General features: G+C 44.7%; 56 non-coding genes across 56 annotated transcripts; all 56 read right to left on the bottom strand.

Moving 5' to 3' along the window:
- Positions 1-42: 42 nt before the first annotated feature.
- On the bottom strand, positions 43-161 carry LOC134118135 (5S ribosomal RNA). Its single transcript, XR_009949692.1, has one exon. It is a non-coding gene; the product is annotated as a 5S ribosomal RNA (ribosomal RNA).
- Positions 162-557: 396 nt separating this feature from the next.
- Positions 558-676, bottom strand: LOC134118134 (5S ribosomal RNA). The gene has a single exon (XR_009949691.1). It is a non-coding gene; the product is annotated as a 5S ribosomal RNA (ribosomal RNA).
- Positions 677-1,015: 339 nt separating this feature from the next.
- On the bottom strand, positions 1,016-1,134 carry LOC134118133 (5S ribosomal RNA). Its single transcript, XR_009949690.1, has one exon. It is a non-coding gene; the product is annotated as a 5S ribosomal RNA (ribosomal RNA).
- Positions 1,135-1,530: 396 nt separating this feature from the next.
- On the bottom strand, positions 1,531-1,649 carry LOC134118132 (5S ribosomal RNA). Its single transcript, XR_009949689.1, has one exon. It is a non-coding gene; the product is annotated as a 5S ribosomal RNA (ribosomal RNA).
- Positions 1,650-1,988: 339 nt separating this feature from the next.
- Positions 1,989-2,107, bottom strand: LOC134118131 (5S ribosomal RNA). The gene has a single exon (XR_009949688.1). It is a non-coding gene; the product is annotated as a 5S ribosomal RNA (ribosomal RNA).
- Positions 2,108-2,503: 396 nt separating this feature from the next.
- LOC134118130 (5S ribosomal RNA) lies at positions 2,504-2,622 on the bottom strand. The gene has a single exon (XR_009949687.1). It is a non-coding gene; the product is annotated as a 5S ribosomal RNA (ribosomal RNA).
- A 339-nt stretch (positions 2,623-2,961) lies between these two features.
- LOC134118129 (5S ribosomal RNA) lies at positions 2,962-3,080 on the bottom strand. The gene has a single exon (XR_009949686.1). It is a non-coding gene; the product is annotated as a 5S ribosomal RNA (ribosomal RNA).
- A 396-nt stretch (positions 3,081-3,476) lies between these two features.
- Positions 3,477-3,595, bottom strand: LOC134118128 (5S ribosomal RNA). Its single transcript, XR_009949685.1, has one exon. It is a non-coding gene; the product is annotated as a 5S ribosomal RNA (ribosomal RNA).
- Positions 3,596-3,934: 339 nt separating this feature from the next.
- On the bottom strand, positions 3,935-4,053 carry LOC134118126 (5S ribosomal RNA). Its single transcript, XR_009949683.1, has one exon. It is a non-coding gene; the product is annotated as a 5S ribosomal RNA (ribosomal RNA).
- A 397-nt stretch (positions 4,054-4,450) lies between these two features.
- On the bottom strand, positions 4,451-4,569 carry LOC134118644 (5S ribosomal RNA). Its single transcript, XR_009950204.1, has one exon. It is a non-coding gene; the product is annotated as a 5S ribosomal RNA (ribosomal RNA).
- Positions 4,570-4,908: 339 nt separating this feature from the next.
- LOC134118125 (5S ribosomal RNA) lies at positions 4,909-5,027 on the bottom strand. The gene has a single exon (XR_009949682.1). It is a non-coding gene; the product is annotated as a 5S ribosomal RNA (ribosomal RNA).
- Positions 5,028-5,423: 396 nt separating this feature from the next.
- Positions 5,424-5,542, bottom strand: LOC134118124 (5S ribosomal RNA). Its single transcript, XR_009949681.1, has one exon. It is a non-coding gene; the product is annotated as a 5S ribosomal RNA (ribosomal RNA).
- Positions 5,543-5,937: 395 nt separating this feature from the next.
- Positions 5,938-6,056, bottom strand: LOC134118123 (5S ribosomal RNA). The gene has a single exon (XR_009949680.1). It is a non-coding gene; the product is annotated as a 5S ribosomal RNA (ribosomal RNA).
- Positions 6,057-6,395: 339 nt separating this feature from the next.
- LOC134118122 (5S ribosomal RNA) lies at positions 6,396-6,514 on the bottom strand. The gene has a single exon (XR_009949679.1). It is a non-coding gene; the product is annotated as a 5S ribosomal RNA (ribosomal RNA).
- Positions 6,515-6,910: 396 nt separating this feature from the next.
- LOC134118121 (5S ribosomal RNA) lies at positions 6,911-7,029 on the bottom strand. The gene has a single exon (XR_009949678.1). It is a non-coding gene; the product is annotated as a 5S ribosomal RNA (ribosomal RNA).
- A 339-nt stretch (positions 7,030-7,368) lies between these two features.
- Positions 7,369-7,487, bottom strand: LOC134118120 (5S ribosomal RNA). The gene has a single exon (XR_009949677.1). It is a non-coding gene; the product is annotated as a 5S ribosomal RNA (ribosomal RNA).
- A 396-nt stretch (positions 7,488-7,883) lies between these two features.
- Positions 7,884-8,002, bottom strand: LOC134118119 (5S ribosomal RNA). The gene has a single exon (XR_009949676.1). It is a non-coding gene; the product is annotated as a 5S ribosomal RNA (ribosomal RNA).
- A 339-nt stretch (positions 8,003-8,341) lies between these two features.
- On the bottom strand, positions 8,342-8,460 carry LOC134118118 (5S ribosomal RNA). The gene has a single exon (XR_009949675.1). It is a non-coding gene; the product is annotated as a 5S ribosomal RNA (ribosomal RNA).
- Positions 8,461-8,856: 396 nt separating this feature from the next.
- On the bottom strand, positions 8,857-8,975 carry LOC134118117 (5S ribosomal RNA). The gene has a single exon (XR_009949674.1). It is a non-coding gene; the product is annotated as a 5S ribosomal RNA (ribosomal RNA).
- A 339-nt stretch (positions 8,976-9,314) lies between these two features.
- LOC134118115 (5S ribosomal RNA) lies at positions 9,315-9,433 on the bottom strand. Its single transcript, XR_009949672.1, has one exon. It is a non-coding gene; the product is annotated as a 5S ribosomal RNA (ribosomal RNA).
- A 396-nt stretch (positions 9,434-9,829) lies between these two features.
- LOC134118114 (5S ribosomal RNA) lies at positions 9,830-9,948 on the bottom strand. Its single transcript, XR_009949671.1, has one exon. It is a non-coding gene; the product is annotated as a 5S ribosomal RNA (ribosomal RNA).
- A 339-nt stretch (positions 9,949-10,287) lies between these two features.
- LOC134118113 (5S ribosomal RNA) lies at positions 10,288-10,406 on the bottom strand. The gene has a single exon (XR_009949670.1). It is a non-coding gene; the product is annotated as a 5S ribosomal RNA (ribosomal RNA).
- Positions 10,407-10,803: 397 nt separating this feature from the next.
- On the bottom strand, positions 10,804-10,922 carry LOC134118643 (5S ribosomal RNA). The gene has a single exon (XR_009950203.1). It is a non-coding gene; the product is annotated as a 5S ribosomal RNA (ribosomal RNA).
- Positions 10,923-11,261: 339 nt separating this feature from the next.
- On the bottom strand, positions 11,262-11,380 carry LOC134118112 (5S ribosomal RNA). Its single transcript, XR_009949669.1, has one exon. It is a non-coding gene; the product is annotated as a 5S ribosomal RNA (ribosomal RNA).
- A 396-nt stretch (positions 11,381-11,776) lies between these two features.
- On the bottom strand, positions 11,777-11,895 carry LOC134118111 (5S ribosomal RNA). Its single transcript, XR_009949668.1, has one exon. It is a non-coding gene; the product is annotated as a 5S ribosomal RNA (ribosomal RNA).
- Positions 11,896-12,234: 339 nt separating this feature from the next.
- LOC134118110 (5S ribosomal RNA) lies at positions 12,235-12,353 on the bottom strand. The gene has a single exon (XR_009949667.1). It is a non-coding gene; the product is annotated as a 5S ribosomal RNA (ribosomal RNA).
- A 396-nt stretch (positions 12,354-12,749) lies between these two features.
- On the bottom strand, positions 12,750-12,868 carry LOC134118109 (5S ribosomal RNA). The gene has a single exon (XR_009949666.1). It is a non-coding gene; the product is annotated as a 5S ribosomal RNA (ribosomal RNA).
- A 339-nt stretch (positions 12,869-13,207) lies between these two features.
- Positions 13,208-13,326, bottom strand: LOC134118108 (5S ribosomal RNA). The gene has a single exon (XR_009949665.1). It is a non-coding gene; the product is annotated as a 5S ribosomal RNA (ribosomal RNA).
- A 397-nt stretch (positions 13,327-13,723) lies between these two features.
- Positions 13,724-13,842, bottom strand: LOC134118642 (5S ribosomal RNA). Its single transcript, XR_009950202.1, has one exon. It is a non-coding gene; the product is annotated as a 5S ribosomal RNA (ribosomal RNA).
- Positions 13,843-14,181: 339 nt separating this feature from the next.
- On the bottom strand, positions 14,182-14,300 carry LOC134118107 (5S ribosomal RNA). Its single transcript, XR_009949664.1, has one exon. It is a non-coding gene; the product is annotated as a 5S ribosomal RNA (ribosomal RNA).
- Positions 14,301-14,637: 337 nt separating this feature from the next.
- LOC134118106 (5S ribosomal RNA) lies at positions 14,638-14,756 on the bottom strand. Its single transcript, XR_009949663.1, has one exon. It is a non-coding gene; the product is annotated as a 5S ribosomal RNA (ribosomal RNA).
- Positions 14,757-15,095: 339 nt separating this feature from the next.
- LOC134119184 (5S ribosomal RNA) lies at positions 15,096-15,214 on the bottom strand. The gene has a single exon (XR_009950746.1). It is a non-coding gene; the product is annotated as a 5S ribosomal RNA (ribosomal RNA).
- A 396-nt stretch (positions 15,215-15,610) lies between these two features.
- Positions 15,611-15,729, bottom strand: LOC134118104 (5S ribosomal RNA). The gene has a single exon (XR_009949661.1). It is a non-coding gene; the product is annotated as a 5S ribosomal RNA (ribosomal RNA).
- Positions 15,730-16,068: 339 nt separating this feature from the next.
- On the bottom strand, positions 16,069-16,187 carry LOC134118103 (5S ribosomal RNA). The gene has a single exon (XR_009949660.1). It is a non-coding gene; the product is annotated as a 5S ribosomal RNA (ribosomal RNA).
- A 396-nt stretch (positions 16,188-16,583) lies between these two features.
- On the bottom strand, positions 16,584-16,702 carry LOC134118714 (5S ribosomal RNA). The gene has a single exon (XR_009950275.1). It is a non-coding gene; the product is annotated as a 5S ribosomal RNA (ribosomal RNA).
- A 339-nt stretch (positions 16,703-17,041) lies between these two features.
- On the bottom strand, positions 17,042-17,160 carry LOC134118102 (5S ribosomal RNA). Its single transcript, XR_009949659.1, has one exon. It is a non-coding gene; the product is annotated as a 5S ribosomal RNA (ribosomal RNA).
- Positions 17,161-17,556: 396 nt separating this feature from the next.
- Positions 17,557-17,675, bottom strand: LOC134118641 (5S ribosomal RNA). Its single transcript, XR_009950201.1, has one exon. It is a non-coding gene; the product is annotated as a 5S ribosomal RNA (ribosomal RNA).
- A 339-nt stretch (positions 17,676-18,014) lies between these two features.
- On the bottom strand, positions 18,015-18,133 carry LOC134118101 (5S ribosomal RNA). Its single transcript, XR_009949658.1, has one exon. It is a non-coding gene; the product is annotated as a 5S ribosomal RNA (ribosomal RNA).
- A 337-nt stretch (positions 18,134-18,470) lies between these two features.
- LOC134118100 (5S ribosomal RNA) lies at positions 18,471-18,589 on the bottom strand. Its single transcript, XR_009949657.1, has one exon. It is a non-coding gene; the product is annotated as a 5S ribosomal RNA (ribosomal RNA).
- Positions 18,590-18,928: 339 nt separating this feature from the next.
- On the bottom strand, positions 18,929-19,047 carry LOC134119183 (5S ribosomal RNA). The gene has a single exon (XR_009950745.1). It is a non-coding gene; the product is annotated as a 5S ribosomal RNA (ribosomal RNA).
- Positions 19,048-19,443: 396 nt separating this feature from the next.
- On the bottom strand, positions 19,444-19,562 carry LOC134118099 (5S ribosomal RNA). Its single transcript, XR_009949656.1, has one exon. It is a non-coding gene; the product is annotated as a 5S ribosomal RNA (ribosomal RNA).
- A 339-nt stretch (positions 19,563-19,901) lies between these two features.
- On the bottom strand, positions 19,902-20,020 carry LOC134118098 (5S ribosomal RNA). Its single transcript, XR_009949655.1, has one exon. It is a non-coding gene; the product is annotated as a 5S ribosomal RNA (ribosomal RNA).
- A 396-nt stretch (positions 20,021-20,416) lies between these two features.
- Positions 20,417-20,535, bottom strand: LOC134118713 (5S ribosomal RNA). Its single transcript, XR_009950274.1, has one exon. It is a non-coding gene; the product is annotated as a 5S ribosomal RNA (ribosomal RNA).
- Positions 20,536-20,874: 339 nt separating this feature from the next.
- Positions 20,875-20,993, bottom strand: LOC134118097 (5S ribosomal RNA). The gene has a single exon (XR_009949654.1). It is a non-coding gene; the product is annotated as a 5S ribosomal RNA (ribosomal RNA).
- Positions 20,994-21,389: 396 nt separating this feature from the next.
- On the bottom strand, positions 21,390-21,508 carry LOC134118096 (5S ribosomal RNA). The gene has a single exon (XR_009949653.1). It is a non-coding gene; the product is annotated as a 5S ribosomal RNA (ribosomal RNA).
- Positions 21,509-21,904: 396 nt separating this feature from the next.
- Positions 21,905-22,023, bottom strand: LOC134118712 (5S ribosomal RNA). Its single transcript, XR_009950273.1, has one exon. It is a non-coding gene; the product is annotated as a 5S ribosomal RNA (ribosomal RNA).
- Positions 22,024-22,362: 339 nt separating this feature from the next.
- LOC134118095 (5S ribosomal RNA) lies at positions 22,363-22,481 on the bottom strand. Its single transcript, XR_009949652.1, has one exon. It is a non-coding gene; the product is annotated as a 5S ribosomal RNA (ribosomal RNA).
- A 396-nt stretch (positions 22,482-22,877) lies between these two features.
- Positions 22,878-22,996, bottom strand: LOC134118093 (5S ribosomal RNA). Its single transcript, XR_009949650.1, has one exon. It is a non-coding gene; the product is annotated as a 5S ribosomal RNA (ribosomal RNA).
- A 339-nt stretch (positions 22,997-23,335) lies between these two features.
- LOC134118092 (5S ribosomal RNA) lies at positions 23,336-23,454 on the bottom strand. Its single transcript, XR_009949649.1, has one exon. It is a non-coding gene; the product is annotated as a 5S ribosomal RNA (ribosomal RNA).
- Positions 23,455-23,851: 397 nt separating this feature from the next.
- LOC134118640 (5S ribosomal RNA) lies at positions 23,852-23,970 on the bottom strand. The gene has a single exon (XR_009950200.1). It is a non-coding gene; the product is annotated as a 5S ribosomal RNA (ribosomal RNA).
- Positions 23,971-24,309: 339 nt separating this feature from the next.
- LOC134118091 (5S ribosomal RNA) lies at positions 24,310-24,428 on the bottom strand. Its single transcript, XR_009949648.1, has one exon. It is a non-coding gene; the product is annotated as a 5S ribosomal RNA (ribosomal RNA).
- A 396-nt stretch (positions 24,429-24,824) lies between these two features.
- Positions 24,825-24,943, bottom strand: LOC134118090 (5S ribosomal RNA). Its single transcript, XR_009949647.1, has one exon. It is a non-coding gene; the product is annotated as a 5S ribosomal RNA (ribosomal RNA).
- Positions 24,944-25,282: 339 nt separating this feature from the next.
- LOC134119182 (5S ribosomal RNA) lies at positions 25,283-25,401 on the bottom strand. Its single transcript, XR_009950744.1, has one exon. It is a non-coding gene; the product is annotated as a 5S ribosomal RNA (ribosomal RNA).
- Positions 25,402-25,797: 396 nt separating this feature from the next.
- On the bottom strand, positions 25,798-25,916 carry LOC134118089 (5S ribosomal RNA). The gene has a single exon (XR_009949646.1). It is a non-coding gene; the product is annotated as a 5S ribosomal RNA (ribosomal RNA).
- A 339-nt stretch (positions 25,917-26,255) lies between these two features.
- LOC134118088 (5S ribosomal RNA) lies at positions 26,256-26,374 on the bottom strand. The gene has a single exon (XR_009949645.1). It is a non-coding gene; the product is annotated as a 5S ribosomal RNA (ribosomal RNA).
- Positions 26,375-26,770: 396 nt separating this feature from the next.
- LOC134118711 (5S ribosomal RNA) lies at positions 26,771-26,889 on the bottom strand. The gene has a single exon (XR_009950272.1). It is a non-coding gene; the product is annotated as a 5S ribosomal RNA (ribosomal RNA).
- Between the last annotated feature and the right edge of the window lie 90 nt (positions 26,890-26,979).

Genomic DNA, 26,979 nt, shown 5'->3' with positions numbered 1-26,979 from the left:
CAATCTGCGGCGCTGGGCGGCTTTCAGAGAGAGAAGTGAAAAAGCTTACGGCACCTGGGATTCCCAGGCGGTCTTCCATCCAGGTACTAACCAGGCCCTGCTCTGCTTAGCTTCCGAGATCAGACGAGATCGGGCGGAACCAGAGAGGTATGGCCGTAAGCTGCTTTTTATCTTTTTCCTAATCCTTTAGAACGTGTCAAAGATAATCAGAAGAGTTTCTTTTTCTAAAATTGAAGCAGTTCTTAGGATTGGCAAGAGAGGTTCCTAAAACCTGAAGGTAACTTTACTTTTCTTCACTGGCAATTCTAACATGTTGGGTTAGCACCTGTATTTCAACGGCTAAATTACAAACAAAAGTAGGCCAATTGTTAAATGTTGATCAACACTAATTTAGCAACCATGAAACGGAATCAATTTTGATGATATTGTCTAAGTTCCTTATATATCCAACGTTAAAACAACACTAAACATGCATCTCTTCGACAATGTGATATACTTTTTGTAATTTGTAGGTGTACAATCTGCGGCGCTCGGCGGCTTTCAGAGAGAAGTGAAAAAGCTTACGGCACCTGGGATTCCCAGGCGGTCTTCCATCCAGGTACTAACCAGGCCCTGCTCTGCTTAGCTTCCGAGATCAGACGAGATCGGGCGGAACCAGAGAGGTATGGCCGTAAGCTGCTTTTTATCTTTTTCCTAATCCTTTATAATGCGTCAAAAAATTATGTCACGCCTGCCGTTGGCATCTTTGTGTGGGTTAAATAAGGGTATGCAAAGAAGGCTGTGACATCCTATGCCGAAAATTGGATGGACTAGAGAAGACCCGCCCAGGAGTCCCAGCCAATCGGTGGATGGCCATTGCAGTCCCCGCCACCTCAAATGGCCTGACGATGGTATGGACGTAAGCCACCTTTCATCTTCTTCCTATTGCATCTCTTCTACAATGTGAAATACTTTTTACAATTGTGTAGGTGTACAATCTGCGGCGCTGGGCGGCTTTCAGAGAGAGAAGTGAAAAAGCTTACGGCACCTGGGATTCCCAGGCGGTCTTCCATCCAGGTACTAACCAGGCCCTGCTCTGCTTAGCTTCCGAGATCAGACGAGATCGGGCGGAACCAGAGAGGTATGGCCGTAAGCTGCTTTTTATCTTTTTCCTAATCCTTTAGAACGTGTCAAAGATAATCAGAAGAGTTTCTTTTTCTAAAATTGAAGCAGTTCTTAGGATTGGCAAGAGAGGTTCCTAAAACCTGAAGGTAACTTTACTTTTCTTCACTGGCAATTCTAACATGTTGGGTTAGCACCTGTATTTCAACGGCTAAATTACAAACAAAAGTAGGCCAATTGTTAAATGTTGATCAACACTAATTTAGCAACCATGAAACGGAATCAATTTTGATGATATTGTCTAAGTTCCTTATATATCCAACGTTAAAACAACACTAAACATGCATCTCTTCGACAATGTGATATACTTTTTGTAATTTGTAGGTGTACAATCTGCGGCGCTCGGCGGCTTTCAGAGAGAAGTGAAAAAGCTTACGGCACCTGGGATTCCCAGGCGGTCTTCCATCCAGGTACTAACCAGGCCCTGCTCTGCTTAGCTTCCGAGATCAGACGAGATCGGGCGGAACCAGAGAGGTATGGCCGTAAGCTGCTTTTTATCTTTTTCCTAATCCTTTATAATGCGTCAAAAAATTATGTCACGCCTGCCGTTGGCATCTTTGTGTGGGTTAAATAAGGGTATGCAAAGCAGGCTGTGACATCCTATGCCGAAAATTGGATGGACTAGAGAAGACCCGCCCAGGAGTCCCAGCCAATCGGTGGATGGCCATTGCAGTCCCCGCCACCTCAAATGGCTTGACGATGGTATGGACGTAAGCCACCTTTCATCTTCTTCCTATTGCATCTCTTCTACAATGTGAAATACTTTTTACAATTGTGTAGGTGTACAATCTGCGGCGCTGGGCGGCTTTCGGAGAGAGAAGTGAAAAAGCTTACGGCACCTGGGATTCCCAGGCGGTCTTCCATCCAGGTACTAACCAGGCCCTGCTCTGCTTAGCTTCCGAGATCAGACGAGATCGGGCGGAACCAGAGAGGTATGGCCGTAAGCTGCTTTTGATCTTTTTCCTAATCCTTTAAAACGTGTCAAAGATAATCAGAAGAGTTTCTTTTTCTAAAATTGAAGCAGTTCTTAGGATTGGCAAGAGAGGTTCCTAAAACCTGAAGGTAACTTTACTTTTCTTCACTGGCAATTCTAACATGTTGGGTTAGCACCTGTATTTCAACGGCTAAATTACAAACAAAAGTAGGCCAATTGTTAAATGTTGATCAACACTAATTTAGCAACCATGAAACGGAATCAATTTTGATGATATTGTCTAAGTTCCTTATATATCCAACGTTAAAACAACACTAAACATGCATCTCTTCGACAATGTGATATACTTTTTGTAATTTGTAGGTGTACAATCTGCGGCGCTCGGCGGCTTTCAGAGAGAAGTGAAAAAGCTTACGGCACCTGGGATTCCCAGGCGGTCTTCCATCCAGGTACTAACCAGGCCCTGCTCTGCTTAGCTTCCGAGATCAGACGAGATCGGGCGGAACCAGAGAGGTATGGCCGTAAGCTGCTTTTTATCTTTTTCCTAATCCTTTATAATGCGTCAAAAAATTATGTCACGCCTGCCGTTGGCATCTTTGTGTGGGTTAAATAAGGGTATGCAAAGAAGGCTGTGACATCCTATGCCGAAAATTGGATGGACTAGAGAAGACCCGCCCAGGAGTCCCAGCCAATCGGTGGATGGCCATTGCAGTCCCCGCCACCTCAAATGGCCTGACGATGGTATGGACGTAAGCCACCTTTCATCTTCTTCCTATTGCATCTCTTCTACAATGTGAAATACTTTTTACAATTGTGTAGGTGTACAATCTGCGGCGCTGGGCGGCTTTCGGAGAGAGAAGTGAAAAAGCTTACGGCACCTGGGATTCCCAGGCGGTCTTCCATCCAGGTACTAACCAGGCCCTGCTCTGCTTAGCTTCCGAGATCAGACGAGATCGGGCGGAACCAGAGAGGTATGGCCGTAAGCTGCTTTTGATCTTTTTCCTAATCCTTTAAAACGTGTCAAAGATAATCAGAAGAGTTTCTTTTTCTAAAATTGAAGCAGTTCTTAGGATTGGCAAGAGAGGTTCCTAAAACCTGAAGGTAACTTTACTTTTCTTCACTGGCAATTCTAACATGTTGGGTTAGCACCTGTATTTCAACGGCTAAATTACAAACAAAAGTAGGCCAATTGTTAAATGTTGATCAACACTAATTTAGCAACCATGAAACGGAATCAATTTTGATGATATTGTCTAAGTTCCTTATATATCCAACGTTAAAACAACACTAAACATGCATCTCTTCGACAATGTGATATACTTTTTGTAATTTGTAGGTGTACAATCTGCGGCGCTCGGCGGCTTTCAGAGAGAAGTGAAAAAGCTTACGGCACCTGGGATTCCCAGGCGGTCTTCCATCCAGGTACTAACCAGGCCCTGCTCTGCTTAGCTTCCGAGATCAGACGAGATCGGGCGGAACCAGAGAGGTATGGCCGTAAGCTGCTTTTTATCTTTTTCCTAATCCTTTATAATGCGTCAAAAAATTATGTCACGCCTGCCGTTGGCATCTTTGTGTGGGTTAAATAAGGGTATGCAAAGCAGGCTGTGACATCCTATGCCGAAAATTGGATGGACTAGAGAAGACCCGCCCAGGAGTCCCAGCCAATCGGTGGATGGCCATTGCAGTCCCCGCCACCTCAAATGGCCTGACGATGGTATGGACGTAAGCCACCTTTCATCTTCTTCCTATTGCATCTCTTCTACAATGTGAAATACTTTTTACAATTGTGTAGGTGTACAATCTGCGGCGCTGGGCGGCTTTCGGAGAGAGAAGTGAAAAAGCTTACGGCACCTGGGATTCCCAGGCGGTCTTCCATCCAGGTACTAACCAGGCCCTGCTCTGCTTAGCTTCCGAGATCAGACGAGATCGGGCGGAACCAGAGAGGTATGGCCGTAAGCTGCTTTAATATCTTTTTCCTAATCCTTTAGAACGTGTCAAAGATAATCAGAAAAGTTTCTTTTTCTAAAATTGAAGCAGTTCTTAGGATTGGCAAGAGAGGTTCCTAAAACCTGAAGGTAACTTTACTTTTCTTCACTGGCAATTCTAACATGTTGGGTTAGCACCTGTATTTCAACGGCTAAATTACAAACAAAAGTATGCCAATTGTTAAATGTTGATCAACACTAATTTAGCAACCATGAAACGGAATCAATTTTGATGATATTGTCTAAGTTCCTTATATATCCAACGTTAAAACAACACTAAACATGCATCTCTTCGACAATGTGATGTACTTTTTGTAATTTGTAGGTGTACAATCTGCGGCGCTCGGCGGCTTTCAGAGAGAAGTGAAAAAGCTTACGGCACCTGGGATTCCCAGGCGGTCTTCCATCCAGGTACTAATCAGGCCCTGCTCTGCTTAGCTTCCGAGATCAGACGAGATCGGGCGGAACCAGAGAGGTATGGCCGTAAGCTGCTTTTTATCTTTTTCCTAATCCTTTATAATGCGTCAAAAAATTATGTCACGCCTGCCGTTGGCATCTTTGTGTGGGTTAAATAAGGGTATGCAAAGCAGGCTGTGACATCCTATGCCGAAAATTGGATGGACTAGAGAAGACCCGCCCAGGAGTCCCAGCCAATCGGTGGATGGCCATTGCAGTCCCCGCCACCTCAAATGGCCTGACGATGGTATGGACGTAAGCCACCTTTCATCTTCTTCCTATTGCATCTCTTCTACAATGTGAAATACTTTTTACAATTGTGTAGGTGTACAATCTGCGGCGCTGGGCGGCTTTCGGAGAGAGAAGTGAAAAAGCTTACGGCACCTGGGATTCCCAGGCGGTCTTCCATCCAGGTACTAACCAGGCCCTGCTCTGCTTAGCTTCCGAGATCAGACGAGATCGGGCGGAACCAGAGAGGTATGGCCGTAAGCTGCTTTTGATCTTTTTCCTAATCCTTTAAAACGTGTCAAAGATAATCAGAAGAGTTTCTTTTTCTAAAATTGAAGCAGTTCTTAGGATTGGCAAGAGAGGTTCCTAAAACCTGAAGGTAACTTTACTTTTCTTCACTGGCAATTCTAACATGTTGGGTTAGCACCTGTATTTCAACGGCTAAATTACAAACAAAAGTAGGCCAATTGTTAAATGTTGATCAACACTAATTTAGCAACCATGAAACGGAATCAATTTTGATGATATTGTCTAAGTTCCTTATATATCCAACGTTAAAACAACACTAAACATGCATCTCTTCGACAATGTGATATACTTTTTGTAATTTGTAGGTGTACAATCTGCGGCGCTCGGCGGCTTTCAGAGAGAAGTGAAAAAGCTTACGGCACCTGGGATTCCCAGGCGGTCTTCCATCCAGGTACTAACCAGGCCCTGCTCTGCTTAGCTTCCGAGATCAGACGAGATCGGGCGGAACCAGAGAGGTATGGCCGTAAGCTGCTTTTTATCTTTTTCCTAATCCTTTAGAACGTGTCAAAGATAATCAGAAGAGTTTCTTTTTCTAAAATTGAAGCAGTTCTTAGGATTGGCAAGAGAGGTTCCTAAAACCTGAAGGTAACTTTACTTTTCTTCACTGGCAATTCTAACATGTTGGGTTAGCACCTGTATTTCAACGGCTAAATTACAAACAAAAGTATGCCAATTGTTAAATGTTGATCAACACTAATTTAGCAACCATCAAACGGAATCAATTTTGATGATATTGTCTAAGTTCCTTATATATCCAACGTTAAAACAACACTAAACATGCATCTCTTCGACAATGTGATGTACTTTTTGTAATTTGTAGGTGTACAATCTGCGGCGCTCGGCAGCTTTCAGAGAGAAGTGAAAAGCTTACGGCACCTGGGATTCCCAGGCGGTCTTCCATCCAGGTACTAACCAGGCCCTGCTCTGCTTAGCTTCCGAGATCAGACGAGATCGGGCGGAACCAGAGAGGTATGGCCGTAAGCTGCTTTTTATCTTTTTCCTAATCCTTTATAATGCGTCAAAAAATTATGTCACGCCTGCCGTTGGCATCTTTGTGTGGGTTAAATAAGGGTATGCAAAGAAGGCTGTGACATCCTATGCCGAAAATTGGATGGACTAGAGAAGACCCGCCCAGGAGTCCCAGCCAATCGGTGGATGGCCATTGCAGTCCCCGCCACCTCAAATGGCCTGACGATGGTATGGACGTAAGCCACCTTTCATCTTCTTCCTATTGCATCTCTTCTACAATGTGAAATACTTTTTACAATTGTGTAGGTGTACAATCTGCGGCGCTGGGCGGCTTTCAGAGAGAGAAGTGAAAAAGCTTACGGCACCTGGGATTCCCAGGCGGTCTTCCATCCAGGTACTAACCAGGCCCTGCTCTGCTTAGCTTCCGAGATCAGACGAGATCGGGCGGAACCAGAGAGGTATGGCCGTAAGCTGCTTTTTATCTTTTTCCTAATCCTTTAGAACGTGTCAAAGATAATCAGAAGAGTTTCTTTTTCTAAAATTGAAGCAGTTCTTAGGATTGGCAAGAGAGGTTCCTAAAACCTGAAGGTAACTTTACTTTTCTTCACTGGCAATTCTAACATGTTGGGTTAGCACCTGTATTTCAACGGCTAAATTACAAACAAAAGTAGGCCAATTGTTAAATGTTGATCAACACTAATTTAGCAACCATGAAACGGAATCAATTTTGATGATATTGTCTAAGTTCCTTATATATCCAACGTTAAAACAACACTAAACATGCATCTCTTCGACAATGTGATATACTTTTTGTAATTTGTAGGTGTACAATCTGCGGCGCTCGGCGGCTTTCAGAGAGAAGTGAAAAAGCTTACGGCACCTGGGATTCCCAGGCGGTCTTCCATCCAGGTACTAACCAGGCCCTGCTCTGCTTAGCTTCCGAGATCAGACGAGATCGGGCGGAACCAGAGAGGTATGGCCGTAAGCTGCTTTTTATCTTTTTCCTAATCCTTTATAATGCGTCAAAAAATTATGTCACGCCTGCCGTTGGCATCTTTGTGTGGGTTAAATAAGGGTATGCAAAGAAGGCTGTGACATCCTATGCCGAAAATTGGATGGACTAGAGAAGACCCGCCCAGGAGTCCCAGCCAATCGGTGGATGGCCATTGCAGTCCCCGCCACCTCAAATGGCCTGACGATGGTATGGACGTAAGCCACCTTTCATCTTCTTCCTATTGCATCTCTTCTACAATGTGAAATACTTTTTACAATTGTGTAGGTGTACAATCTGCGGCGCTGGGCGGCTTTCAGAGAGAGAAGTGAAAAAGCTTACGGCACCTGGGATTCCCAGGCGGTCTTCCATCCAGGTACTAACCAGGCCCTGCTCTGCTTAGCTTCCGAGATCAGACGAGATCGGGCGGAACCAGAGAGGTATGGCCGTAAGCTGCTTTTTATCTTTTTCCTAATCCTTTAGAACGTGTCAAAGATAATCAGAAGAGTTTCTTTTTCTAAAATTGAAGCAGTTCTTAGGATTGGCAAGAGAGGTTCCTAAAACCTGAAGGTAACTTTACTTTTCTTCACTGGCAATTCTAACATGTTGGGTTAGCACCTGTATTTCAACGGCTAAATTACAAACAAAAGTAGGCCAATTGTTAAATGTTGATCAACACTAATTTAGCAACCATGAAACGGAATCAATTTTGATGATATTGTCTAAGTTCCTTATATATCCAACGTTAAAACAACACTAAACATGCATCTCTTCGACAATGTGATATACTTTTTGTAATTTGTAGGTGTACAATCTGCGGCGCTCGGCGGCTTTCAGAGAGAAGTGAAAAAGCTTACGGCACCTGGGATTCCCAGGCGGTCTTCCATCCAGGTACTAACCAGGCCCTGCTCTGCTTAGCTTCCGAGATCAGACGAGATCGGGCGGAACCAGAGAGGTATGGCCGTAAGCTGCTTTTTATCTTTTTCCTAATCCTTTATAATGCGTCAAAAAATTATGTCACGCCTGCCGTTGGCATCTTTGTGTGGGTTAAATAAGGGTATGCAAAGCAGGCTGTGACATCCTATGCCGAAAATTGGATGGACTAGAGAAGACCCGCCCAGGAGTCCCAGCCAATCGGTGGATGGCCATTGCAGTCCCCGCCACCTCAAATGGCTTGACGATGGTATGGACGTAAGCCACCTTTCATCTTCTTCCTATTGCATCTCTTCTACAATGTGAAATACTTTTTACAATTGTGTAGGTGTACAATCTGCGGCGCTGGGCGGCTTTCGGAGAGAGAAGTGAAAAAGCTTACGGCACCTGGGATTCCCAGGCGGTCTTCCATCCAGGTACTAACCAGGCCCTGCTCTGCTTAGCTTCCGAGATCAGACGAGATCGGGCGGAACCAGAGAGGTATGGCCGTAAGCTGCTTTTGATCTTTTTCCTAATCCTTTAAAACGTGTCAAAGATAATCAGAAGAGTTTCTTTTTCTAAAATTGAAGCAGTTCTTAGGATTGGCAAGAGAGGTTCCTAAAACCTGAAGGTAACTTTACTTTTCTTCACTGGCAATTCTAACATGTTGGGTTAGCACCTGTATTTCAACGGCTAAATTACAAACAAAAGTAGGCCAATTGTTAAATGTTGATCAACACTAATTTAGCAACCATGAAACGGAATCAATTTTGATGATATTGTCTAAGTTCCTTATATATCCAACGTTAAAACAACACTAAACATGCATCTCTTCGACAATGTGATATACTTTTTGTAATTTGTAGGTGTACAATCTGCGGCGCTCGGCGGCTTTCAGAGAGAAGTGAAAAAGCTTACGGCACCTGGGATTCCCAGGCGGTCTTCCATCCAGGTACTAACCAGGCCCTGCTCTGCTTAGCTTCCGAGATCAGACGAGATCGGGCGGAACCAGAGAGGTATGGCCGTAAGCTGCTTTTTATCTTTTTCCTAATCCTTTATAATGCGTCAAAAAATTATGTCACGCCTGCCGTTGGCATCTTTGTGTGGGTTAAATAAGGGTATGCAAAGAAGGCTGTGACATCCTATGCCGAAAATTGGATGGACTAGAGAAGACCCGCCCAGGAGTCCCAGCCAATCGGTGGATGGCCATTGCAGTCCCCGCCACCTCAAATGGCCTGACGATGGTATGGACGTAAGCCACCTTTCATCTTCTTCCTATTGCATCTCTTCTACAATGTGAAATACTTTTTACAATTGTGTAGGTGTACAATCTGCGGCGCTGGGCGGCTTTCGGAGAGAGAAGTGAAAAAGCTTACGGCACCTGGGATTCCCAGGCGGTCTTCCATCCAGGTACTAACCAGGCCCTGCTCTGCTTAGCTTCCGAGATCAGACGAGATCGGGCGGAACCAGAGAGGTATGGCCGTAAGCTGCTTTTGATCTTTTTCCTAATCCTTTAAAACGTGTCAAAGATAATCAGAAGAGTTTCTTTTTCTAAAATTGAAGCAGTTCTTAGGATTGGCAAGAGAGGTTCCTAAAACCTGAAGGTAACTTTACTTTTCTTCACTGGCAATTCTAACATGTTGGGTTAGCACCTGTATTTCAACGGCTAAATTACAAACAAAAGTAGGCCAATTGTTAAATGTTGATCAACACTAATTTAGCAACCATGAAACGGAATCAATTTTGATGATATTGTCTAAGTTCCTTATATATCCAACGTTAAAACAACACTAAACATGCATCTCTTCGACAATGTGATATACTTTTTGTAATTTGTAGGTGTACAATCTGCGGCGCTCGGCGGCTTTCAGAGAGAAGTGAAAAAGCTTACGGCACCTGGGATTCCCAGGCGGTCTTCCATCCAGGTACTAACCAGGCCCTGCTCTGCTTAGCTTCCGAGATCAGACGAGATCGGGCGGAACCAGAGAGGTATGGCCGTAAGCTGCTTTTTATCTTTTTCCTAATCCTTTATAATGCGTCAAAAAATTATGTCACGCCTGCCGTTGGCATCTTTGTGTGGGTTAAATAAGGGTATGCAAAGCAGGCTGTGACATCCTATGCCGAAAATTGGATGGACTAGAGAAGACCCGCCCAGGAGTCCCAGCCAATCGGTGGATGGCCATTGCAGTCCCCGCCACCTCAAATGGCCTGACGATGGTATGGACGTAAGCCACCTTTCATCTTCTTCCTATTGCATCTCTTCTACAATGTGAAATACTTTTTACAATTGTGTAGGTGTACAATCTGCGGCGCTGGGCGGCTTTCGGAGAGAGAAGTGAAAAAGCTTACGGCACCTGGGATTCCCAGGCGGTCTTCCATCCAGGTACTAACCAGGCCCTGCTCTGCTTAGCTTCCGAGATCAGACGAGATCGGGCGGAACCAGAGAGGTATGGCCGTAAGCTGCTTTAATATCTTTTTCCTAATCCTTTAGAACGTGTCAAAGATAATCAGAAAAGTTTCTTTTTCTAAAATTGAAGCAGTTCTTAGGATTGGCAAGAGAGGTTCCTAAAACCTGAAGGTAACTTTACTTTTCTTCACTGGCAATTCTAACATGTTGGGTTAGCACCTGTATTTCAACGGCTAAATTACAAACAAAAGTATGCCAATTGTTAAATGTTGATCAACACTAATTTAGCAACCATGAAACGGAATCAATTTTGATGATATTGTCTAAGTTCCTTATATATCCAACGTTAAAACAACACTAAACATGCATCTCTTCGACAATGTGATGTACTTTTTGTAATTTGTAGGTGTACAATCTGCGGCGCTCGGCGGCTTTCAGAGAGAAGTGAAAAAGCTTACGGCACCTGGGATTCCCAGGCGGTCTTCCATCCAGGTACTAATCAGGCCCTGCTCTGCTTAGCTTCCGAGATCAGACGAGATCGGGCGGAACCAGAGAGGTATGGCCGTAAGCTGCTTTTTATCTTTTTCCTAATCCTTTATAATGCGTCAAAAAATTATGTCACGCCTGCCGTTGGCATCTTTGTGTGGGTTAAATAAGGGTATGCAAAGCAGGCTGTGACATCCTATGCCGAAAATTGGATGGACTAGAGAAGACCCGCCCAGGAGTCCCAGCCAATCGGTGGATGGCCATTGCAGTCCCCGCCACCTCAAATGGCCTGACGATGGTATGGACGTAAGCCACCTTTCATCTTCTTCCTATTGCATCTCTTCTACAATGTGAAATACTTTTTACAATTGTGTAGGTGTACAATCTGCGGCGCTGGGCGGCTTTCGGAGAGAGAAGTGAAAAAGCTTACGGCACCTGGGATTCCCAGGCGGTCTTCCATCCAGGTACTAACCAGGCCCTGCTCTGCTTAGCTTCCGAGATCAGACGAGATCGGGCGGAACCAGAGAGGTATGGCCGTAAGCTGCTTTTGATCTTTTTCCTAATCCTTTAAAACGTGTCAAAGATAATCAGAAGAGTTTCTTTTTCTAAAATTGAAGCAGTTCTTAGGATTGGCAAGAGAGGTTCCTAAAACCTGAAGGTAACTTTACTTTTCTTCACTGGCAATTCTAACATGTTGGGTTAGCACCTGTATTTCAACGGCTAAATTACAAACAAAAGTAGGCCAATTGTTAAATGTTGATCAACACTAATTTAGCAACCATGAAACGGAATCAATTTTGATGATATTGTCTAAGTTCCTTATATATCCAACGTTAAAACAACACTAAACATGCATCTCTTCGACAATGTGATATACTTTTTGTAATTTGTAGGTGTACAATCTGCGGCGCTCGGCGGCTTTCAGAGAGAAGTGAAAAAGCTTACGGCACCTGGGATTCCCAGGCGGTCTTCCATCCAGGTACTAACCAGGCCCTGCTCTGCTTAGCTTCCGAGATCAGACGAGATCGGGCGGAACCAGAGAGGTATGGCCGTAAGCTGCTTTTTATCTTTTTCCTAATCCTTTATAATGCGTCAAAAAATTATGTCACGCCTGCCGTTGGCATCTTTGTGTGGGTTAAATAAGGGTATGCAAAGAAGGCTGTGACATCCTATGCCGAAAATTGGATGGACTAGAGAAGACCCGCCCAGGAGTCCCAGCCAATCGGTGGATGGCCATTGCAGTCCCCGCCACCTCAAATGGCCTGACGATGGTATGGACGTAAGCCACCTTTCATCTTCTTCCTATTGCATCTCTTCTACAATGTGAAATACTTTTTACAATTGTGTAGGTGTACAATCTGCGGCGCTGGGCGGCTTTCGGAGAGAGAAGTGAAAAAGCTTACGGCACCTGGGATTCCCAGGCGGTCTTCCATCCAGGTACTAACCAGGCCCTGCTCTGCTTAGCTTCCGAGATCAGACGAGATCGGGCGGAACCAGAGAGGTATGGCCGTAAGCTGCTTTTGATCTTTTTCCTAATCCTTTAAAACGTGTCAAAGATAATCAGAAGAGTTTCTTTTTCTAAAATTGAAGCAGTTCTTAGGATTGGCAAGAGAGGTTCCTAAAACCTGAAGGTAACTTTACTTTTCTTCACTGGCAATTCTAACATGTTGGGTTAGCACCTGTATTTCAACGGCTAAATTACAAACAAAAGTAGGCCAATTGTTAAATGTTGATCAACACTAATTTAGCAACCATGAAACGGAATCAATTTTGATGATATTGTCTAAGTTCCTTATATATCCAACGTTAAAACAACACTAAACATGCATCTCTTCGACAATGTGATATACTTTTTGTAATTTGTAGGTGTACAATCTGCGGCGCTCGGCGGCTTTCAGAGAGAAGTGAAAAAGCTTACGGCACCTGGGATTCCCAGGCGGTCTTCCATCCAGGTACTAACCAGGCCCTGCTCTGCTTAGCTTCCGAGATCAGACGAGATCGGGCGGAACCAGAGAGGTATGGCCGTAAGCTGCTTTTTATCTTTTTCCTAATCCTTTATAATGCGTCAAAAAATTATGTCACGCCTGCCGTTGGCATCTTTGTGTGGGTTAAATAAGGGTATGCAAAGCAGGCTGTGACATCCTATGCCGAAAATTGGATGGACTAGAGAAGACCCGCCCAGGAGTCCCAGCCAATCGGTGGATGGCCATTGCAGTCCCCGCCACCTCAAATGGCCTGACGATGGTATGGACGTAAGCCACCTTTCATCTTCTTCCTATTGCATCTCTTCTACAATGTGAAATACTTTTTACAATTGTGTAGGTGTACAATCTGCGGCGCTGGGCGGCTTTCGGAGAGAGAAGTGAAAAAGCTTACGGCACCTGGGATTCCCAGGCGGTCTTCCATCCAGGTACTAACCAGGCCCTGCTCTGCTTAGCTTCCGAGATCAGACGAGATCGGGCGGAACCAGAGAGGTATGGCCGTAAGCTGCTTTAATATCTTTTTCCTAATCCTTTAGAACGTGTCAAAGATAATCAGAAAAGTTTCTTTTTCTAAAATTGAAGCAGTTCTTAGGATTGGCAAGAGAGGTTCCTAAAACCTGAAGGTAACTTTACTTTTCTTCACTGGCAATTCTAACATGTTGGGTTAGCACCTGTATTTCAACGGCTAAATTACAAACAAAAGTATGCCAATTGTTAAATGTTGATCAACACTAATTTAGCAACCATGAAACGGAATCAATTTTGATGATATTGTCTAAGTTCCTTATATATCCAACGTTAAAACAACACTAAACATGCATCTCTTCGACAATGTGATGTACTTTTTGTAATTTGTAGGTGTACAATCTGCGGCGCTCGGCGGCTTTCAGAGAGAAGTGAAAAAGCTTACGGCACCTGGGATTCCCAGGCGGTCTTCCATCCAGGTACTAATCAGGCCCTGCTCTGCTTAGCTTCCGAGATCAGACGAGATCGGGCGGAACCAGAGAGGTATGGCCGTAAGCTGCTTTTTATCTTTTTCCTAATCCTTTATAATGCGTCAAAAAATTATGTCACGCCTGCCGTTGGCATCTTTGTGTGGGTTAAATAAGGGTATGCAAAGCAGGCTGTGACATCCTATGCCGAAAATTGGATGGACTAGAGAAGACCCGCCCAGGAGTCCCAGCCAATCGGTGGATGGCCATTGCAGTCCCCGCCACCTCAAATGGCCTGACGATGGTATGGACGTAAGCCACCTTTCATCTTCTTCCTATTGCATCTCTTCTACAATGTGAAATACTTTTTACAATTGTGTAGGTGTACAATCTGCGGCGCTGGGCGGCTTTCGGAGAGAGAAGTGAAAAAGCTTACGGCACCTGGGATTCCCAGGCGGTCTTCCATCCAGGTACTAACCAGGCCCTGCTCTGCTTAGCTTCCGAGATCAGACGAGATCGGGCGGAACCAGAGAGGTATGGCCGTAAGCTGCTTTTTATCTTTTTCCTAATCCTTTATAATGCGTCAAAAAATTATGTCACGCCTGCCGTTGGCATCTTTGTGTGGGTTAAATAAGGGTATGCAAAGAAGGCTGTGACATCCTATGCCGAAAATTGGATGCACTAGAGAAGACCCGCCCAGGAGTCCCAGCCAATCGGTGGATGGCCATTGCAGTCCCCGCCACCTCAAATGGCCTGACGATGGTATGGACGTAAGCGACCTTTCATCTTCTTCCTATTGCATCTCTTCTACAATGTGAAATACTTTTTACAATTGTGTAGGTGTACAATCTGCGGCGCTGGGCGGCTTTCAGAGAGAAGTGAAAAAGCTTACGGCACCTGGGATTCCCAGGCGGTCTTCCATCCAGGTACTAACCAGGCCCTGCTCTGCTTAGCTTCCGAGATCAGACGAGATCGGGCGGAACCAGAGAGGTATGGCCGTAAGCTGCTTTTTATCTTTTTCCTAATCCTTTATAATGCGTCAAAAAATTATGTCACGCCTGCCGTTGGCATCTTTGTGTGGGTTAAATAAGGGTATGCAAAGAAGGCTGTGATATCCTATGCCGAAAATTGGATGGACTAGAGAAGACCCGCCCAGGAGTCCCAGCCAATCGGTGGATGGCCATTGCAGTCCCCGCCACCTCAAATGGCCTGACGATGGTATGGACGTAAGCCACCTTTCATCTTCTTCCTATTGCATCTCTTCTACAATGTGAAATACTTTTTACAATTGTGTAGGTGTACAATCTGCGGCGCTGGGCGGCTTTCGGAGAGAGAAGTGAAAAAGCTTACGGCACCTGGGATTCCCAGGCGGTCTTCCATCCAGGTACTAACCAGGCCCTGCTCTGCTTAGCTTCCGAGATCAGACGAAATCGGGCGGAACTAGAGAGGTATGGCCGTACGCTGCTTTTTATCTTTTTCCTAATCCTTTAAAACGTGTCAAAGATAATCAGAAGAGTTTCTTTTTCTAAAATTGAAGCAGTTCTTAGGATTGGCAAGAGAGGTTCCTAAAACCTGAAGGTAACTTTACTTTTCTTCACTGGCAATTCTAACATGTTGGGTTAGCACCTGTATTTCAACGGCTAAATTACAAACAAAAGTAGGCCAATTGTTAAATGTTGATCAACACTAATTTAGCAACCATGAAACGGAATCAATTTTGATGATATTGTCTAAGTTCCTTATATATCCAACGTTAAAACAACACTAAACATGCATCTCTTCGACAATGTGATATACTTTTTGTAATTTGTAGGTGTACAATCTGCGGCGCTCGGCGGCTTTCAGAGAGAAGTGAAAAAGCTTACGGCACCTGGGATTCCCAGGCGGTCTTCCATCCAGGTACTAACCAGGCCCTGCTCTGCTTAGCTTCCGAGATCAGACGAGATCGGGCGGAACCAGAGAGGTATGGCCGTAAGCTGCTTTTTATCTTTTTCCTAATCCTTTATAATGCGTCAAAAAATTATGTCACGCCTGCCGTTGGCATCTTTGTGTGGGTTAAATAAGGGTATGCAAAGCAGGCTGTGACATCCTATGCCGAAAATTGGATGGACTAGAGAAGACCCGCCCAGGAGTCCCAGCCAATCGGTGGATGGCCATTGCAGTCCCCGCCACCTCAAATGGCCTGACGATGGTATGGACGTAAGCCACCTTTCATCTTCTTCCTATTGCATCTCTTCTACAATGTGAAATACTTTTTACAATTGTGTAGGTGTACAATCTGCGGCGCTGGGCGGCTTTCGGAGAGAGAAGTGAAAAAGCTTACGGCACCTGGGATTCCCAGGCGGTCTTCCATCCAGGTACTAACCAGGCCCTGCTCTGCTTAGCTTCCGAGATCAGACGAGATCGGGCGGAACCAGAGAGGTATGGCCGTAAGCTGCTTTTTATCTTTTTCCTAATCCTTTAGAACGTGTCAAAGATAATCAGAAGAGTTTCTTTTTCTAAAATTGAAGCAGTTCTTAGGATTGGCAAGAGAGGTTCCTAAAACCTGAAGGTAACTTTACTTTTCTTCACTGGCAATTCTAACATGTTGGGTTAGCACCTGTATTTCAACGGCTAAATTACAAACAAAAGTATGCCAATTGTTAAATGTTGATCAACACTAATTTAGCAACCATGAAACGGAATCAATTTTGATGATATTGTCTAAGTTCCTTATATATCCAACGTTAAAACAACACTAAACATGCATCTCTTCGACAATGTGATATACTTTTTGTAATTTGTAGGTGTACAATCTGCGGCGCTCGGCGGCTTTCAGAGAGAAGTGAAAAAGCTTACGGCACCTGGGATTCCTAGGCGGTCTTCCATCCAGGTACTAACCAGGCCCTGCTCTGCTTAGCTTCCGAGATCAGACGAGATCGGGCGGAACCAGAGAGGTATGGCCGTAAGCTGCTTTTTATCTTTTTCCTAATCCTTTATAATGCGTCAAAAAATTATGTCACGCCTGCCGTTGGCATCTTTGTGTGGGTTAAATAAGGGTATGCAAAGAAGGCTGTGACATCCTATGCCGAAAATTGGATGGACTAGAGAAGACCCGCCCAGGAGTCCCAGCCAATCGGTGGATGGCCATTGCAGTCCCCGCCACCTCAAATGGCCTGACGATGGTATGGACGTAAGCCACCTTTCATCTTCTTCCTATTGCATCTCTTCTACAATGTGAAATACTTTTTACAATTGTGTAGGTGTACAATCTGCGGCGCTGGGCGGCTTTCGGAGAGAGAAGTGAAAAAGCTTACGGCACCTGGGATTCCCAGGCGGTCTTCCATCCAGGTACTAACCAGGCCCTGCTCTGCTTAGCTTCCGAGATCAGACGAGATCGGGCGGAACCAGAGAGGTATGGCCGTAAGCTGCTTTTGATCTTTTTCCTAATCCTTTAGAACGTGTCAAAGATAATCAGAAAAGTTTCTTTTTCTAAAATTGAAGCAGTTCTTAGGATTGGCAAGAGAGGTTCCTAAAACCTGAAGGTAACTTTACTTTTCTTCACTGGCAATTCTAACATGTTGGGTTAGCACCTGTATTTCAACGGCTAAATTACAAACAAAAGTATGCCAATTGTTAAATGTTGATCAACACTAATTTAGCAACCATGAAACGGAATCAATTTTGATGATATTGTCTAAGTTCCTTATATATCCAACGTTAAAACAACACTAAACATGCATCTCTTCGACAATGTGATGTACTTTTTGTAATTTGTAGGTGTACAATCTGCGGCGCTCGGCGGCTTTCAGAGAGAAGTGAAAAAGCTTACGGCACCTGGGATTCCCAGGCGGTCTTCCATCCAGGTACTAATCAGGCCCTGCTCTGCTTAGCTTCCGAGATCAGACGAGATCGGGCGGAACCAGAGAGGTATGGCCGTAAGCTGCTTTTTATCTTTTTCCTAATCCTTTATAATGCGTCAAAAAATTATGTCACGCCTGCCGTTGGCATCTTTGTGTGGGTTAAATAAGGGTATGCAAAGCAGGCTGTGACATCCTATGCCGAAAATTGGATGGACTAGAGAAGACCCGCCCAGGAGTCCCAGCCAATCGGTGGATGGCCATTGCAGTCCCCGCCACCTCAAATGGCCTGACGATGGTATGGACGTAAGCCACCTTTCATCTTCTTCCTATTGCATCTCTTCTACAATGTGAAATACTTTTTACAATTGTGTAGGTGTACAATCTGCGGCGCTGGGCGGCTTTCGGAGAGAGAAGTGAAAAAGCTTACGGCACCTGGGATTCCCAGGCGGTCTTCCATCCAGGTACTAACCAGGCCCTGCTCTGCTTAGCTTCCGAGATCAGACGAGATCGGGCGGAACCAGAGAGGTATGGCCGTAAGCTGCTTTTTATCTTTTTCCTAATCCTTTATAATGCGTCAAAAAATTATGTCACGCCTGCCGTTGGCATCTTTGTGTGGGTTAAATAAGGGTATGCAAAGAAGGCTGTGACATCCTATGCCGAAAATTGGATGCACTAGAGAAGACCCGCCCAGGAGTCCCAGCCAATCGGTGGATGGCCATTGCAGTCCCCGCCACCTCAAATGGCCTGACGATGGTATGGACGTAAGCGACCTTTCATCTTCTTCCTATTGCATCTCTTCTACAATGTGAAATACTTTTTACAATTGTGTAGGTGTACAATCTGCGGCGCTGGGCGGCTTTCAGAGAGAAGTGAAAAAGCTTACGGCACCTGGGATTCCCAGGCGGTCTTCCATCCAGGTACTAACCAGGCCCTGCTCTGCTTAGCTTCCGAGATCAGACGAGATCGGGCGGAACCAGAGAGGTATGGCCGTAAGCTGCTTTTTATCTTTTTCCTAATCCTTTATAATGCGTCAAAAAATTATGTCACGCCTGCCGTTGGCATCTTTGTGTGGGTTAAATAAGGGTATGCAAAGAAGGCTGTGATATCCTATGCCGAAAATTGGATGGACTAGAGAAGACCCGCCCAGGAGTCCCAGCCAATCGGTGGATGGCCATTGCAGTCCCCGCCACCTCAAATGGCCTGACGATGGTATGGACGTAAGCCACCTTTCATCTTCTTCCTATTGCATCTCTTCTACAATGTGAAATACTTTTTACAATTGTGTAGGTGTACAATCTGCGGCGCTGGGCGGCTTTCGGAGAGAGAAGTGAAAAAGCTTACGGCACCTGGGATTCCCAGGCGGTCTTCCATCCAGGTACTAACCAGGCCCTGCTCTGCTTAGCTTCCGAGATCAGACGAAATCGGGCGGAACTAGAGAGGTATGGCCGTACGCTGCTTTTTATCTTTTTCCTAATCCTTTAAAACGTGTCAAAGATAATCAGAAGAGTTTCTTTTTCTAAAATTGAAGCAGTTCTTAGGATTGGCAAGAGAGGTTCCTAAAACCTGAAGGTAACTTTACTTTTCTTCACTGGCAATTCTAACATGTTGGGTTAGCACCTGTATTTCAACGGCTAAATTACAAACAAAAGTAGGCCAATTGTTAAATGTTGATCAACACTAATTTAGCAACCATGAAACGGAATCAATTTTGATGATATTGTCTAAGTTCCTTATATATCCAACGTTAAAACAACACTAAACATGCATCTCTTCGACAATGTGATATACTTTTTGTAATTTGTAGGTGTACAATCTGCGGCGCTCGGCGGCTTTCAGAGAGAAGTGAAAAAGCTTACGGCACCTGGGATTCCCAGGCGGTCTTCCATCCAGGTACTAACCAGGCCCTGCTCTGCTTAGCTTCCGAGATCAGACGAGATCGGGCGGAACCAGAGAGGTATGGCCGTAAGCTGCTTTTTATCTTTTTCCTAATCCTTTATAATGCGTCAAAAAATTATGTCACGCCTGCCGTTGGCATCTTTGTGTGGGTTAAATAAGGGTATGCAAAGCAGGCTGTGACATCCTATGCCGAAAATTGGATGGACTAGAGAAGACCCGCCCAGGAGTCCCAGCCAATCGGTGGATGGCCATTGCAGTCCCCGCCACCTCAAATGGCCTGACGATGGTATGGACGTAAGCCACCTTTCATCTTCTTCCTATTGCATCTCTTCTACAATGTGAAATACTTTTTACAATTGTGTAGGTGTACAATCTGCGGCGCTGGGCGGCTTTCGGAGAGAGAAGTGAAAAAGCTTACGGCACCTGGGATTCCCAGGCGGTCTTCCATCCAGGTACTAACCAGGCCCTGCTCTGCTTAGCTTCCGAGATCAGACGAGATCGGGCGGAACCAGAGAGGTATGGCCGTAAGCTGCTTTTTATCTTTTTCCTAATCCTTTAGAACGTGTCAAAGATAATCAGAAGAGTTTCTTTTTCTAAAATTGAAGCAGTTCTTAGGATTGGCAAGAGAGGTTCCTAAAACCTGAAGGTAACTTTACTTTTCTTCACTGGCAATTCTAACATGTTGGGTTAGCACCTGTATTTCAACGGCTAAATTACAAACAAAAGTATGCCAATTGTTAAATGTTGATCAACACTAATTTAGCAACCATGAAACGGAATCAATTTTGATGATATTGTCTAAGTTCCTTATATATCCAACGTTAAAACAACACTAAACATGCATCTCTTCGACAATGTGATATACTTTTTGTAATTTGTAGGTGTACAATCTGCGGCGCTCGGCGGCTTTCAGAGAGAAGTGAAAAAGCTTACGGCACCTGGGATTCCTAGGCGGTCTTCCATCCAGGTACTAACCAGGCCCTGCTCTGCTTAGCTTCCGAGATCAGACGAGATCGGGCGGAACCAGAGAGGTATGGCCGTAAGCTGCTTTTTATCTTTTTCCTAATCCTTTATAATGCGTCAAAAAATTATGTCACGCCTGCCGTTGGCATCTTTGTGTGGGTTAAATAAGGGTATGCAAAGAAGGCTGTGACATCCTATGCCGAAAATTGGATGGACTAGAGAAGACCCGCCCAGGAGTCCCAGCCAATCGGTGGATGGCCATTGCAGTCCCCGCCACCTCAAATGGCCTGACGATGGTATGGACGTAAGCCACCTTTCATCTTCTTCCTATTGCATCTCTTCTACAATGTGAAATACTTTTTACAATTGTGTAGGTGTACAATCTGCGGCGCTGGGCGGCTTTCGGAGAGAGAAGTGAAAAAGCTTACGGCACCTGGGATTCCCAGGCGGTCTTCCATCCAGGTACTAACCAGGCCCTGCTCTGCTTAGCTTCCGAGATCAGACGAGATCGGGCGGAACCAGAGAGGTATGGCCGTAAGCTGCTTTTGATCTTTTTCCTAATCCTTTAAAACGTGTCAAAGATAATCAGAAGAGTTTCTTTTTCTAAAATTGAAGCAGTTCTTAGGATTGGCAAGAGAGGTTCCTAAAACCTGAAGGTAACTTTACTTTTCTTCACTGGCAATTCTAACATGTTGGGTTAGCACCTGTATTTCAACGGCTAAATTACAAACAAAAGTAGGCCAATTGTTAAATGTTGATCAACACTAATTTAGCAACCATGAAACGGAATCAATTTTGATGATATTGTCTAAGTTCCTTATATATCCAACGTTAAAACAACACTAAACATGCATCTCTTCGACAATGTGATATACTTTTTGTAATTTGTAGGTGTACAATCTGCGGCGCTCGGCGGCTTTCAGAGAGAAGTGAAAAAGCTTACGGCACCTGGGATTCCCAGGCGGTCTTCCATCCAGGTACTAACCAGGCCCTGCTCTGCTTAGCTTCCGAGATCAGACGAGATCGGGCGGAACCAGAGAGGTATGGCCGTAAGCTGCTTTTTATCTTTTTCCTAATCCTTTAGAACGTGTCAAAGATAATCAGAAGAGTTTCTTTTTCTAAAATTGAAGCAGTTCTTAGGATTGGCAAGAGAGGTTCCTAAAACCTGAAGGTAACTTTACTTTTCTTCACTGGCAATTCTAACATGTTGGGTTAGCACCTGTATTTCAACGGCTAAATTACAAACAAAAGTATGCCAATTGTTAAATGTTGATCAACACTAATTTAGCAACCATGAAACGGAATCAATTTTGATGATATTGTCTAAGTTCCTTATATATCCAACGTTAAAACAACACTAAACATGCATCTCTTCGACAATGTGATATACTTTTTGTAATTTGTAGGTGTACAATCTGCGGCGCTCGGCGGCTTTCAGAGAGAAGTGAAAAAGCTTACGGCACCTGGGATTCCTAGGCGGTCTTCCATCCAGGTACTAACCAGGCCCTGCTCTGCTTAGCTTCCGAGATCAGACGAGATCGGGCGGAACCAGAGAGGTATGGCCGTAAGCTGCTTTTTATCTTTTTCCTAATCCTTTATAATGCGTCAAAAAATTATGTCACGCCTGCCGTTGGCATCTTTGTGTGGGTTAAATAAGGGTATGCAAAGAAGGCTGTGACATCCTATGCCGAAAATTGGATGGACTAGAGAAGACCCGCCCAGGAGTCCCAGCCAATCGGTGGATGGCCATTGCAGTCCCCGCCACCTCAAATGGCCTGACGATGGTATGGACGTAAGCCACCTTTCATCTTCTTCCTATTGCATCTCTTCTACAATGTGAAATACTTTTTACAATTGTGTAGGTGTACAATCTGCGGCGCTGGGCGGCTTTCGGAGAGAGAAGTGAAAAAGCTTACGGCACCTGGGATTCCCAGGCGGTCTTCCATCCAGGTACTAACCAGGCCCTGCTCTGCTTAGCTTCCGAGATCAGACGAGATCGGGCGGAACCAGAGAGGTATGGCCGTAAGCTGCTTTTGATCTTTTTCCTAATCCTTTAAAACGTGTCAAAGATAATCAGAAGAGTTTCTTTTTCTAAAATTGAAGCAGTTCTTAGGATTGGCAAGAGAGGTTCCTAAAACCTGAAGGTAACTTTACTTTTCTTCACTGGCAATTCTAACATGTTGGGTTAGCACCTGTATTTCAACGGCTAAATTACAAACAAAAGTAGGCCAATTGTTAAATGTTGATCAACACTAATTTAGCAACCATGAAACGGAATCAATTTTGATGATATTGTCTAAGTTCCTTATATATCCAACGTTAAAACAACACTAAACATGCATCTCTTCGACAATGTGATATACTTTTTGTAATTTGTAGGTGTACAATCTGCGGCGCTCGGCGGCTTTCAGAGAGAAGTGAAAAAGCTTACGGCACCTGGGATTCCCAGGCGGTCTTCCATCCAGGTACTAACCAGGCCCTGCTCTGCTTAGCTTCCGAGATCAGACGAGATCGGGCGGAACCAGAGAGGTATGGCCGTAAGCTGCTTTTTATCTTTTTCCTAATCCTTTATAATGCGTCAAAAAATTATGTCACGCCTGCCGTTGGCATCTTTGTGTGGGTTAAATAAGGGTATGCAAAGCAGGCTGTGACATCCTATGCCGAAAATTGGATGGACTAGAGAAGACCCGCCCAGGAGTCCCAGCCAATCGGTGGATGGCCATTGCAGTCCCCGCCACCTCAAATGGCCTGACGATGGTATGGACGTAAGCCACCTTTCATCTTCTTCCTATTGCATCTCTTCTACAATGTGAAATACTTTTTACAATTGTGTAGGTGTACAATCTGCGGCGCTGGGCGGCTTTCGGAGAGAGAAGTGAAAAAGCTTACGGCACCTGGGATTCCCAGGCGGTCTTCCATCCAGGTACTAACCAGGCCCTGCTCTGCTTAGCTTCCGAGATCAGACGAGATCGGGCGGAACCAGAGAGGTATGGCCGTAAGCTGCTTTAATATCTTTTTCCTAATCCTTTAGAACGTGTCAAAGATAATCAGAAAAGTTTCTTTTTCTAAAATTGAAGCAGTTCTTAGGATTGGCAAGAGAGGTTCCTAAAACCTGAAGGTAACTTTACTTTTCTTCACTGGCAATTCTAACATGTTGGGTTAGCACCTGTATTTCAACGGCTAAATTACAAACAAAAGTATGCCAATTGTTAAATGTTGATCAACACTAATTTAGCAACCATGAAACGGAATCAATTTTGATGATATTGTCTAAGTTCCTTATATATCCAACGTTAAAACAACACTAAACATGCATCTCTTCGACAATGTGATGTACTTTTTGTAATTTGTAGGTGTACAATCTGCGGCGCTCGGCGGCTTTCAGAGAGAAGTGAAAAAGCTTACGGCACCTGGGATTCCCAGGCGGTCTTCCATCCAGGTACTAATCAGGCCCTGCTCTGCTTAGCTTCCGAGATCAGACGAGATCGGGCGGAACCAGAGAGGTATGGCCGTAAGCTGCTTTTTATCTTTTTCCTAATCCTTTATAATGCGTCAAAAAATTATGTCACGCCTGCCGTTGGCATCTTTGTGTGGGTTAAATAAGGGTATGCAAAGCAGGCTGTGACATCCTATGCCGAAAATTGGATGGACTAGAGAAGACCCGCCCAGGAGTCCCAGCCAATCGGTGGATGGCCATTGCAGTCCCCGCCACCTCAAATGGCCTGACGATGGTATGGACGTAAGCCACCTTTCATCTTCTTCCTATTGCATCTCTTCTACAATGTGAAATACTTTTTACAATTGTGTAGGTGTACAATCTGCGGCGCTGGGCGGCTTTCGGAGAGAGAAGTGAAAAAGCTTACGGCACCTGGGATTCCCAGGCGGTCTTCCATCCAGGTACTAACCAGGCCCTGCTCTGCTTAGCTTCCGAGATCAGACGAGATCGGGCGGAACCAGAGAGGTATGGCCGTAAGCTGCTTTTGATCTTTTTCCTAATCCTTTAAAACGTGTCAAAGATAATCAGAAGAGTTTCTTTTTCTAAAATTGAAGCAGTTCTTAGGATTGGCAAGAGAGGTTCCTAAAACCTGAAGGTAACTTTACTTTTCTTCACTGGCAATTCTAACATGTTGGGTTAGCACCTGTATTTCAACGGCTAAATTACAAACAAAAGTAGGCCAATTGTTAAATGTTGATCAACACTAATTTAGCAACCATGAAACGGAATCAATTTTGATGATATTGTCTAAGTTCCTTATATATCCAACGTTAAAACAACACTAAACATGCATCTCTTCGACAATGTGATATACTTTTTGTAATTTGTAGGTGTACAATCTGCGGCGCTCGGCGGCTTTCAGAGAGAAGTGAAAAAGCTTACGGCACCTGGGATTCCCAGGCGGTCTTCCATCCAGGTACTAACCAGGCCCTGCTCTGCTTAGCTTCCGAGATCAGACGAGATCGGGCGGAACCAGAGAGGTATGGCCGTAAGCTGCTTTTTATCTTTTTCCTAATCCTTTATAATGCGTCAAAAAATTATGTCACGCCTGCCGTTGGCATCTTTGTGTGGGTTAAATAAGGGTATGCAAAGAAGGCTGTGATATCCTATGCCGAAAATTGGATGGACTAGAGAAGACCCGCCCAGGAGTCCCAGCCAATCGGTGGATGGCCATTGCAGTCCCCGCCACCTCAAATGGCCTGACGATGGTATGGACGTAAGCCACCTTTCATCTTCTTCCTATTGCATCTCTTCTACAATGTGAAATACTTTTTACAATTGTGTAGGTGTACAATCTGCGGCGCTGGGCGGCTTTCGGAGAGAGAAGTGAAAAAGCTTACGGCACCTGGGATTCCCAGGCGGTCTTCCATCCAGGTACTAACCAGGCCCTGCTCTGCTTAGCTTCCGAGATCAGACGAAATCGGGCGGAACTAGAGAGGTATGGCCGTACGCTGCTTTTTATCTTTTTCCTAATCCTTTAAAACGTGTCAAAGATAATCAGAAGAGTTTCTTTTTCTAAAATTGAAGCAGTTCTTAGGATTGGCAAGAGAGGTTCCTAAAACCTGAAGGTAACTTTACTTTTCTTCACTGGCAATTCTAACATGTTGGGTTAGCACCTGTATTTCAACGGCTAAATTACAAACAAAAGTAGGCCAATTGTTAAATGTTGATCAACACTAATTTAGCAACCATGAAACGGAATCAATTTTGATGATATTGTCTAAGTTCCTTATATATCCAACGTTAAAACAACACTAAACATGCATCTCTTCGACAATGTGATATACTTTTTGTAATTTGTAGGTGTACAATCTGCGGCGCTCGGCGGCTTTCAGAGAGAAGTGAAAAAGCTTACGGCACCTGGGATTCCCAGGCGGTCTTCCATCCAGGTACTAACCAGGCCCTGCTCTGCTTAGCTTCCGAGATCAGACGAGATCGGGCGGAACCAGAGAGGTATGGCCGTAAGCTGCTTTTTATCTTTTTCCTAATCCTTTATAATGCGTCAAAAAATTATGTCACGCCTGCCGTTGGCATCTTTGTGTGGGTTAAATAAGGGTATGCAAAGCAGGCTGTGACATCCTATGCCGAAAATTGGATGGACTAGAGAAGACCCGCCCAGGAGTCCCAGCCAATCGGTGGATGGCCATTGCAGTCCCCGCCACCTCAAATGGCCTGACGATGGTATGGACGTAAGCCACCTTTCATCTTCTTCCTATTGCATCTCTTCTACAATGTGAAATACTTTTTACAATTGTGTAGGTGTACAATCTGCGGCGCTGGGCGGCTTTCGGAGAGAGAAGTGAAAAAGCTTACGGCACCTGGGATTCCCAGGCGGTCTTCCATCCAGGTACTAACCAGGCCCTGCTCTGCTTAGCTTCCGAGATCAGACGAGATCGGGCGGAACCAGAGAGGTATGGCCGTAAGCTGCTTTTTATCTTTTTCCTAATCCTTTAGAACGTGTCAAAGATAATCAGAAGAGTTTCTTTTTCTAAAATTGAAGCAGTTCTTAGGATTGGCAAGAGAGGTTCCTAAAACCTGAAGGTAACTTTACTTTTCTTCACTGGCAATTCTAACATGTTGGGTTAGCACCTGTATTTCAACGGCTAAATTACAAACAAAAGTATGCCAATTGTTAAATGTTGATCAACACTAATTTAGCAACCATGAAACGGAATCAATTTTGATGATATTGTCTAAGTTCCTTATATATCCAACGTTAAAACAACACTAAACATGCATCTCTTCGACAATGTGATATACTTTTTGTAATTTGTAGGTGTACAATCTGCGGCGCTCGGCGGCTTTCAGAGAGAAGTGAAAAAGCTTACGGCACCTGGGATTCCTAGGCGGTCTTCCATCCAGGTACTAACCAGGCCCTGCTCTGCTTAGCTTCCGAGATCAGACGAGATCGGGCGGAACCAGAGAGGTATGGCCGTAAGCTGCTTTTTATCTTTTTCCTAATCCTTTATAATGCGTCAAAAAATTATGTCACGCCTGCCGTTGGCATCTTTGTGTGGGTTAAATAAGGGT

This window comes from Pungitius pungitius, unplaced genomic scaffold (assembly GCF_949316345.1).
Source record: "Pungitius pungitius unplaced genomic scaffold, fPunPun2.1 scaffold_24, whole genome shotgun sequence".
Taxonomy (NCBI): Eukaryota; Metazoa; Chordata; class Actinopteri; order Perciformes; family Gasterosteidae; genus Pungitius; species Pungitius pungitius.
This window is presented reverse-complemented; position numbering and strand designations above follow the sequence as displayed.